Genomic DNA, 11,639 nt, shown 5'->3' on the forward strand with positions numbered 1-11,639 from the left:
AGCGTTTCAGAAGAAACAGATTCGCTGCTGAGAAAGATGCCACAACAACAGTGAATACTCGTTTGAAAACACACTGTATTTTCAGGTGAATGACAACAGGTGAATTACATTGGTTGATAACAAATAAAATGAAATGAAATAAAATGTAGATATGTATTTCCTTTCCAACCAGAATGTAAGATTTCAACACTTTAGATCTCAGTTTTTTCTCTCTTTTGGGTTTCAACAGGGTAAATCCTAAATAAACAACATACAACCCAATTTCACAACAAATGGTTCTTCTCTTTTTTTTTTTTTTTACAATGAAATCCAATCAGAATTGCAGTCCTTGTGAAAGAGTGCTTTGAAAAGTTTTAGAAAAAATAAAAAAATAAAAAATAAATTAAATAATTGTCCTTTATCTGTTGGTAATGAAAAAAGTCTCCATCCGGAAAAAAAAATAAAAGATGAGGAACGTTAGTCCTTTTCCTACCATTCACAGTTGAATCAGTGCGAATACTTCTTCAACAGAAAGATCCAAGAACAAACTCAAGGGAGGCTCGCCAGTCCAACCCTCCTAAGAACCACTGGAAGGCCAGGACAGATCCAGTATACACAGCGAATTTGGAAAAGATATAACAGAAGAAAAAAACCTGACCTTGAACAGTCAAGGTCACAGAAATATCATTAATATCTTCATTGTAACATATAATAAACAATTTTTACTGACAGTAGAGTTACTCATCATAACCTGAACATGTGTAAATACATTTTTCAAATAAAGAATATTTATTTTACATAGGCAATGTTTGTGACTCTCTCAACATAATACAATGATTCATATATTGACCACTTATCCATCAGTTTAGCTGTTATTAACCCTATTTATTAACCCTATACAGCATTAAACATTTTTTTAATACATATAAATCACTCACAGATTTAATTTCTCTTGCTTTTCGTCTTATACAACCGTAACAGTTTGATTTGTAACAGTTACAAAACAATTTGACTTACCAAGGAGATCGTTTAACTCAGACTATTCCAGAATGGTGCAGGCACAGCACTCCACATTACAATCGCTCCCTTTACCCTTTTTAAATAAAGAATTCACTTCATAAATACTTTAGCAATACTCTGATGCTATTTAAGTATATGTATATCAGCATACACTTTTATATTAAACAGATGAGTGTTCGTTTCGCTCTCATAACGATACCAACGTCACTTATATGTAATAGGAAATAAAATGCGTCTTTTCACTCACATCAATCCATCGACAATCTATAAGGCTAATTTCTATATTTCTGTTTCCCGGAGCATCGAGACATAGCACTCATCAGGCATCCGTGCACACGAGAGAGAGTTGCCTCTTAACTTCACGCATATACCTCGTGTGAAAACCCGGAAATCAGTTCTTATGCGGCGCCAGATTCTGCGCTTGTATTGGCTCGTCTCAAAACTAATCACCATTGGTCATAGTATTTCCCAAATGAAAATATATGTTTGTATGAAAGTTATATTTTTCTTTTTTGAAATTACTAATTTTGAATACTTTTTAATAACTCTCACATTATTATATTGTTATATTAATAACAATATTTTTTTCTGTTACTCCACTGGTAACCTTGGTTACAACATGGTAAATCATGGTATACTATAGTAAATCATGGTAAACTATGGTAAATCTATCTATCTGTCTATCTATCTGTCCTAATAATATGCTAATCATGCTAGCAAAATGCTAGTCGCATGCTAGTCATGCTAGAAACATGCTAGCAACATGCTAATCATGCTAGAAACATGCTAGAAACATGCTAGTCGAATGCTAGTCATGCTAGAAACATGCTATCAAAATGCTAATCATGTTAGAAACATGCTAGCAACATGCTAATCATACTAAAATCATGGTAGCAACATGCTAGTTGCATGCTAGTCATGCTAGAAACATGGTAACAACTTGTCAATAATGCTAAAATCATGCTAGCAAAATGCTAGTCGCATGCTAGTCAAGCTAGAAACATGCTAGCAAAATGCTAATCATGCTAGAGTCATGCTAGCAACATGCTAATCGTGCTAAAATCATACTAGAAACATGTTAGTCGCATGCTAATCATGCTAGAAAAATGCTAGCAACATGCTAAAAACATGCTAATCATGCTAGAAACATGCTAGCAACATGCTAATCATGCTAGAAACATGCTAGCGATAACAAAATGCTAGCAACATGCTATTAGCATGCTAATTATGTTAGAAACATGCTAGCAACATGCTAATCACATGCTAGTCATGCTATAAACATGCTAGCAACAGGCTAGCAGCATGTTAATCATGCTATAAACATGCTAGAAACATGGCAGCGACATGCTGTAATGCTAAAAACATGCTATTTGCATACTAATCATGCTAGAAAGATGCTAACAACATGCTAGTCATACTACAAACATGGTAGCGACATACTAGTCATGCTAACAACATGCTAGTAACTTGCTCATCATGCTAAAACATGCTAGAAACATGGTAGCGACATGCTAGTCATGCTAACAACATGCTAGTAACTTGCTAATCATGCTAGAAACATGTTAGTCGCATGCATTCTTTCTGTCAAACTAATCTATCTATCATTCTTTCATTTGAGCTAATCTATATCATTCTTTCTAACTAATCTATCTGTCATTCTTTCTAACTAATATATCTTTCTTTCTTTCAACTAATCTATCAATCTAACTTTAAACTATAAACTTCTAACTTCTTTAAACTTCTTCAAACTTTCTGGTCAGGCTTTCTCAAGCCAACTATTATGCTATTAGCATGCTAATTATGTTAGAAACATGCTAGCAACATGCTAATCGCATGACAGTCATGCTATAAACATGCTAGCAACAGGCTAGCAGCATGTTAATCATGCTATACACATGCTAGAAACATGGCAGCAACATGCTGTCATGCTAAAAACATGCTATTTGCATACTAATCATGCTAGAAAGATGCTAACAACATGCTAGTCATACTACAAACATGGTAGCGACATACTATTCATGCTAACAACATGCTAGTAACTTGCTCATCATGCTAAAACATGCTAGAAACATGGTAGCGACATGCTAGTCATGCTAACAACATGCTAGTAACTTGCTAATCATGCTAGAAACATGTTAGTCGCATGCATTCTTTCTGTCAAACTAATCTATCTATCATTCTTTCATTTGAGCTAATCTATATCATTCTTTCTAACTAATCTATCTGTCATTCTTTCTAACTAATATATCTTTCTTTCTTTCAACTAATCTATCAATCTAACTTTAAACTATAAACTTCTAACTTCTTTAAACTTCTTCAAACTTTCTGGTCAGGCTTTCTCAAGCCAACTTAAAGTTTGTCTCAACAAACTTTTTTTTTCTAGTTATGTTGGCTTGGCAACAAGCCAACATACTGTTATGCTATTTAAACTTCTTCTTTTTTTTCTTATTATTATTTTTCTGACAGAAATTCTGTACGCTACTCCTCCTAGGGCTTTAAAGCCACAAGCCCCAAACTCGGCAGACACCTGCGGGAAAGAGCGGTGGTGTGTGCTATATCTTTTCAGACTGATCAGACTTAAAGTTTTTTTTTAATTAATTTTTAAATGTCAAAATTAATTACCCATAGACTTACATTGTCTGAGAAAAATTGCGCCCCTACAGTTGCAATGAGATTTAGGGGAGGAGTCGGGTTTCGTCCCTGCTGAAAAAAACAATAGAAACCATTACAGAAATTCTAATGGTTTCCATTACAAAACCATTACAAACCATCAGCAATTAACCATTAAAACCATTACCAAATGGTTTCCATTACGTAGTGTGTTTTGGGCATATTCCATTAGGATTTATTGGTTTGTATTGGTTTCCATTACAAGTTTGTATTGGTCACGATTTGCACATAATGGTTTCCATCACAGTTTTGTATTGGTTCTGATGGTTCCATTACAAGTTTGTACTGGTCTTTATTAAAACAAATTTAATGGTTTCTGTTGGTTTTGTAATGGTTCTGATGGTTCCATTACAAGTTTGTATTGGTCTTTATTAAAACAAATTTAATGGTTTCTGTTGGTTTTGTAATGGTTTCTGTTGGTTTTGTAATGGTTCTGATGGTTCCATTACAAGTTTGTATGGGTCTTTATTAAAACAAATTTAATGGTTTCTGTTGGTTTTGTAATGGTTTCTGTTGGTTTTGTAATGGTTCTGATGGTTCCATTACAAGTTTGTATTGGTCTTTATTAAAACAAATTTAATGGTTTCTGTTGGTTTTGTAATGGTTTCTGTTGGTTTTGTAATGGTCCTGATGGTTCCATTACAAGTTTGTATTGGTCTTTATTAAAACAAATTTAATGGTTTCCGTCAGTTTTGTAATGGTTCTGATGGTTCCATTGCAAGTTTGTACTGGTCTTTATTTGCATATTGTGGCGAGTGGGGCGGGGCCGAGAGGCGTGGGAACGAGGAGTGAGGCCAGGTGTAGTGATTGGAGATGAGCTACACCTGAGCCCCACCGCTAGTATCGAGTCCCACGTAGGAGATGGAAGGATATAAAACTGGAGCGACGACCGTGAAGGACGAGAGAGGACCAGGCCTGGGACGTTATTTTATGTTTGCTTTTTATTTATGCGCACCAGTCGTCCGTGAGGGGCTCGTGCGCCGTTTTGTATTTACTTTTGAATATTATAACGTTTTTGATTGTGCGCCGGTTCCCGCCTCCTTCTTCCCGATGAATATGGAGATTTGTATATTGTTACAGTGGTGCCGAAGCCCGGGAGAAGGAGGGACGCGCTGCTGAAGATCCCTCGCCGCTGTGGTGAATCCGCGGTGCCCTCGAGCAGGCGAGGTATGTGCCGCCAGGGACGCTCGAGGCGGTGGGCTGGAGCGAGTTGCCGGGGACGGGCGAGCTCGCTGCCGACCGCCCACGACAAGGAGGGGCGGCTGCCGTCCGTGAGGGAGCGGAGGAGTCGGCGCCGTTCGCCAGGGGGCCGGAGCCTGCCGCCTCCGTGAAGGAATCCGGAGGGGCAGGGAACGGGGGACTCCTGCCGCTGCCCAAAATCGGAGGAGCCGTCGCCGTCCATCGGGCGGCGGAGGAGTGTCGCGCCGTCCGCCGAGGGCCGTCCAGTGCCACCGCAAGGCACCGCGGAGGAGATCACCCAGCTGGTGGAGGGCCGAGCAGCAGTGCGTCTGGGAACCGGATTTTTTTTTTTTTTTTTTTTTCCTCTCTCCCCTCTCTCGTCCTTGTCGCTCCTCCTTCCATCTCCTTTTCTCTCGCCTCGTCTGTCCTACCCCCAGGTTCCTGCAGGTCCCCGTGAGCGGTCCCCCCCGGAGGGAAGGGGGGGGGGGGGTGGAGCGCAGTCTCGAGGGTACCCCCCGGCCTGCGAGGGGCGATGGGGGTATGTGGCGAGTGGGGCGGGGCCGCGAGGCGTGGGAACGAGGAGTGAGGCCAGGTGTAGTGATTGGAGATGAGCTACACCTGAGCCCCACCGCTAGTATCGAGTCCCACGTAGGAGATGGAAGGATATAAAACTGGAGCGACGACCGTGAAGGACGAGAGAGGACCAGGCCTGGGACGTTATTTTATGTTTGCTTTTTATTTATGCGCACCAGTCGTCCGTGAGGGGCTCGTGCGCCGTTTTGTATTTACTTTTGAATATTAAAACGTTTTTGATTGTGCGCCGGTTCCCGCCTCCTTCTTCCCGATGAATATGGAGATTTGTATATTGTTACACATATATTTAATAGTTTTCGTTGCACTTTTATATTGGTTCTGATTTGAATGTTTAACTGATAGCTGGTAATTAGGCCATTAATTAATATAAGTAAATAATTTAAATTATTAATACGAACTGTACACAGGTTTTGTCAAGAATATAATGTTTTTATTTATTTAAACTTCATACCAACCTTTCAATAGCAAACAGTTCAGGTTGTTTTGCAAAGAATTAAGAATATGCACCTAAAATCAAAATTATTCACAGAATACTCAACATAGCTGGAATTAACACAAAACCTTGACATTACATTTTATTTTAATTATTGTTATTCATTAATGCATTATAGAAATGCAGGAACTATGAACTGTTTTTGTGGCTTGTAGCTGTCTCAGACCTGCAAAAAAAAAAGGAAAAAAAGGGACAATTCATTAGGACAATGTACCACATTACCAGTATGTGAGATTATCCATACTTAAATTTATATGGCAGTCTCAAAAAAGTTATTGATTTTTCTTTCATGTCTAAAATCATTAGGATTTAAAAAAAGAAAATGTTCCATGAATATATTTTGTAAATTCCCTACCATAAATGTATCAACTTAATTTTTTATTAATAAAATGCTTTGCTCTGGATTTGAAATATTTTTCACAATATTTAGATTTTTTAGCACCATCAGATTCCAGATTTTCAAATAGTTGTATCTCAGACAAATATTGTCCTCCTAACAAACCATACATCAATGGAAAACTTATTTAGTATTATTATTGAAATAAAAATCTAAAAAATAAAATAAAAACAATTATCCTTGTAACTGGTTTTGTGGTCCAGTTTCACAAATAGGCTTAAATAATTACATTATCTACTTTTTATGGTACATAGTCTCTATTCACTTCGAGTCATATTAGATAAGAGGTTGTAGCAATTCCATTCGGATATGGATATGCAAACACTTACCACTGACAGTTTTATCTGGTTTATTTCACTGATCTCCTCATCCAGGTATTTCCGTACACTTAGGGGGCGTTTATTTCCTATAAGGTGTGACCTTTTTTCTTCAGCTTCTGAGACAGACACTCTTGTTTTGAACACACACATACACACGCACGCACACACACACACACGCACACACATAAACAAAAATTGAAATTCAAGAACTGATGGACTAATCTCAGACTTTAAATCTGACCACTCTCAAGTGGAAATTAAGTAGCATATGTGACCTGTGCTGGCAAAGTTAGTCACAATGAGCAAAAATCAGTTGAGGTTTTTTTTCTCATTAAAAAGTCCTTCAAAATGATGTATAACTGTATATATATATAAAAAAAATGACTGAGCTACACCCGTTTGAAGTTGAAAGAGTTGGCAAAGTCAACTCTTTTCTATTTTCTAAAGGTTCCAAACCAAAATCACTGAGCAACATTGCATCTTTTCCTGCAGTTCTTTTCTTAATAATGATTCACTTTTTTATTTTACATCCCGAACAAAAGCATTCAAGTAAGAAAAACTAATAATCAAATGTAAAATCCCTTTATTCATTACAAATAAATTAATTATTAAAACTATAAAAGCAGTTCAATTAGTCATTCTGTGTATACAGGTGCTAGTCATATAATTAGAATATCATAATTTCAATTCAAAAAGTGAAACCTGTATATTATATTCATTCATTACACACAGACTGATATATTTATTTATATCTGACAACTAAGGAAAATCCCAAATTCATTATCTTAGAAAATTAGAGTATAACTTAAGACCAATACAAAGAAAGGATTTTTGGAAATCTTGGCCAACTGAAAAGTATGAACATGAAAAGTATGAGTATGTACAGCACTCAATACTTAGTTGAGGCTCCTTTCCCCTGAATGACTGCAGCAGTGTGGTGTGGCATGGAGTCGATCAGTCTGTGGCACTGCTCAGGTGTTATGAGACCAGGTTGCTCTGATAGTGGCCTTCAGCTCTTCTGCATTCTTGGGTCTGATATATCACTACTCAGCAGCAGTACAGTCCTTTCTGAAGCGAGACACTTCTGGTTCTGTCTGTTGTTCAAGAGTGTCTTGACACAAGGAATGCGAAGCTGAAACCCATGTCTTGCATACATCTGTGTGTAGTGGTTCTTGAAGCACTGACTCCAGCTGCAGTCCACTCTTTGTGAATCTCCCCCACATTTTTGAATGGGTTTTGTTTCACAATCCTCTCCAGGGTGCAGTTATCCCTATTGCTTCTACACTTATTTTCTACTACATCTTTTCCTTCCCTTCTCCTCTCTATTAATGTGCTTGGACGCAGAGCTCTGTGAACAGCCAGCCTCTTTAGCAATGACCTTTTGTGTCTTGCCCTCCTTGTGCAAAGTGTCAATGGTCGTCTTTTGGACAACGGTTAAGTCAGCAGTCTTCCCCATGATTGTGTAGCCTACAGAACGAGACTGAGAGACCATTTAAAGGATTTGCAGTTGTTTTGAGTTAATTAGCTGATTAGAGTGTGGCACCAGGTCTCTTCAATATTGAACCTTTTCACAATATTCAAATTTTCGGAGATACTGAATTTGGGATTTTCCTTAGTTGTCAGTTATAAACATCAAAATTAAAAGAAATAAAGATTTGGAATATATCAGTCTGTGTGTAATGAATGAATATAATATACAAGTTTCACTTTTTGAATGGAATTAGTGAAATCAACTTTTGGATGATATTTTAATTATATGACCAGCACCTGTATTTATCAGGATATATATATATAACTGTAATTTGAATGTCGGATTGAAATGAACACTGTTATTAGAGTAGTTAATTAAGTGCGGCTAATAATAATAATTAAAAAAAATTATAATTAGCATGTTTTTGTGTTTTGCTTTGGTACTGAAATTGGTACTGTGACAACACTAATAGTTAGACCTCGATTAATGTGTTCAGGTGCACTGCAGGTTGGAGCAAAACTCTGCATGTAAGTGGACCTTGAGAGACAATGTTGAGATCTCCTGCAATATGTTCTGAGCATGCACTATAAAGAGACAGAATGACTTACAACACTGGTGTCCAGTCCTGGGCTGAAGGACCAATGTTCTGCAGAGTTTCTGCTGATCCTTGATCAGCTGCTCAGGTCTGCTTAACTGGGGTTGGAGCTAAACTCTGAAACAAGAGAAGACAACCAATATTATGAAGTTAAAAAAAAAAAAATGATTCAGAAATATGCACAACGTTTGAAAATGCACAAAGATGAGAAGAAAGTTATGTGTTTAATGAGAACTTTCCACTGAAGAATAAGAAGCAATATTAAGTCACAGATGCATTTTTATTAATTCTTATTAATATTGTTTAAATATGTTACAGTAACCTTGTGCTTTATCAATGATTTTCAGTCTCTGAAATAGAAAAGATCTATCAGTGCTGAATGGCATCATACATACATCATATGTAATGATATTTAACAAGAGTTCTAACACTGTGTCGTCACTGGACAGCACAACAAAATACAACAGAGCCTTTTATAATCAGTGATGCTCTCTACACTGGATGCGGCACGAAACAACAAATCACAGACGGTGATCTGATGCCTTTTCCTATTTATGATGTACTGACACAAAGTTTGAATGATTTTTAACAGTCACTTTGGTGTGAGAGTGTGTAGCTTGGAGATAGAGATTTTTTTATGTTTCTGAAATAAGTCTCATGTACACTAAGAAAACTGCATTTATTTGATCATAAATAAAAATGGTAATGTTGTGAAATATTAGTACAATTTCAAATAACTGCTTTATATGTGAATATTTTGTACAATTTTATTCTTGTTTTCACAAAGCATGATTTCTGAAGGATTGTGTGACACTGGAGACTGATGCTGAAAATTCAGCTTTGATCACTTATTAAAACAAACTTAAATAGAAAATAGTTATTAAAAAAATGGTAATTTCACAATTTAACTGTATTTTAATCAAATAAATGCAGCAGTGGTGAGCATAAAAGATGTCTTTGAAATACATGACAAATCTGACCCTTACATTTTTGAATGGTGTATGTTTGACGAATTGCTTACTATTCATGGTTCATAATGTCTAAAAATGTTCTTCGACAGGAGATATGACTCTAGAGCACAGCCATCAGCATGGAAGAACCTAGGAACATAAGCACTGTCACAGAGACAACAATATTTATTATACAATGCCAGGTATAAGGCATATACTATAGCAGAGGTGAAATGCAGAAAAGAAAAATAATAATTCACAGAATATATAATTTATATAATCATTTACAATAAATATATATATATTTTAGTTTTACTTATTTAGTAATGCTCCTACAGCGTGGACATCAAAATGTGTATGTTTTCATCCTCTCTGTCAGCAGCTCTTCAGAAATGTTAAAATCAGGAACTTCTCCTGCGTCATAGAGGTTTTTTTCTGGCACTTCTGAAATCACAGAACAAGTTTGTATTTATGTGTTTACCATGAAAGATCAAAACCTGAAGGTTTCAGTCCATTTTCACGCTCTATGTAAGTGATGTAACGTTATCCGGTTACGTTAGTGCACATTTTAGGATTAAACAGTGGATACATTTAGGGTTAAATTAATTCGGTTAAGTTACTTCCATTCATCCATTGATATATATGGAGAGAGAGAGAGAGACAGAGAGAGAGAGAGAGAGAGAGAGAGCGAGCTCATCTACACACAAGATGACATTAAAAGCCCAAGCTTAATAAACAAGAGCTCATGTCTATCGTTACCTGTATTTAGCCTTACCTTTGAGATGCTAACGGGCTTTTTCTGACGACGCTAAACCATTTCTATAAAGTAAATATTAAACGAAAGTGTATAATTTACATGAAATAAAGTGTCAGGAACACTTTAATGTACTATTTGTGTAATTTAATAGACTAAACTTACCTAAAAAAAAAGTGAAACTACATTGAGTGTCAGCGATCAGCTGCTTGACGGTTGGGCTGCCGCCTCGTTTCCATGGTGACGTCCTCCGCTCCAGTTCTGCGCGCGCGCACATTACAGCACGTGGAAGTCACGCAGAATTTCTCTGTTATTTCACATCTATTTTTGGGCTAAATTTGGACCAAATCCGACAGACAAAACAAAGACCAACTTTTCAAGTCAATTTTGAAGGCCATGACGAGTCGAGTTGATTTAAAAAAAAAAAAAAAAAAAAAAAATTAAATGAATTAAAAATAACCTTTCCAAATGACGTATGGTGGCAATCCAAGACACTACATACCACCAATAGAAGAAAGCAATTTACCAATAGAGACCCACAGGGACCATTACTGTGACCATTACAACCAACATAATTCCCATTATAACCATTAAAACCATTACAAATTTTGTAATAGTTTCTATTGTTTGTGTGTTCATTTTTTTTCAGCAGTAGCCTACCCACTAAGACCATTACAGTTTTCCAAAGAAACCACTAAATTTATTGGAGTCATAATGGTTTCTACTGGTGTCCAGTAGATACCACTAGAAGTTTCTAAAGGTGTTCTATTGGTCCTTAATGGTATCCAATAGACAATACACGCCACCAATAGAAGAAAGCAAATTACCAATAGAGACCCACAGAGACCATTACAGTGTCCATTAAAACCATTAGAATTCCAATAAGAACCATTAAAACCATTACAAATTCTGTAATGGTTTCTATTTATTTCAGCAGGGGTTTCACTTTTAAACCGTTAAAAATACAACTAAATAATACAATTTCCTTCAAACTGACAAGCTAAACCAACATATCTGATTATTACAGGGGTTAGGGCTCATTAATAATTTATTTCTGGTCAGAGATCAGTCAGAAAGACGAGAGAAGAATCAGCTGCTGCTCAGCTCAGGCTGTCTCCACGGAGCTCACAACGAGCGAACTTATTCTTATTTAAGACCTTTTATTATTAAATTATATCGGCGATTGCACGCAATCTACCCGTTAGAACACACCAAGA

General features: G+C 36.7%; 1 long non-coding RNA gene across 1 annotated transcript; it reads right to left on the reverse strand.

Moving 5' to 3' along the window:
* Positions 1 to 5,849: 5,849 nt before the first annotated feature.
* On the reverse strand, positions 5,850 to 10,716 carry LOC113099516 (uncharacterized). Its single transcript, XR_003289469.1, has 7 exons — positions 10,588 to 10,716; positions 10,444 to 10,487; positions 9,985 to 10,112; positions 9,740 to 9,833; positions 8,732 to 8,835; positions 6,662 to 6,782; positions 5,850 to 6,101 (listed from the first exon to the last, which is right to left on the reverse strand). It is a non-coding gene; the product is annotated as an uncharacterized LOC113099516 (long non-coding RNA).
* Positions 10,717 to 11,639: the final 923 nt, after the last annotated feature.

Source organism: Carassius auratus, unplaced genomic scaffold, assembly GCF_003368295.1.
Source record: "Carassius auratus strain Wakin unplaced genomic scaffold, ASM336829v1 scaf_tig00216952, whole genome shotgun sequence".
NCBI classification, from domain to species: domain Eukaryota; kingdom Metazoa; phylum Chordata; class Actinopteri; order Cypriniformes; family Cyprinidae; genus Carassius; species Carassius auratus.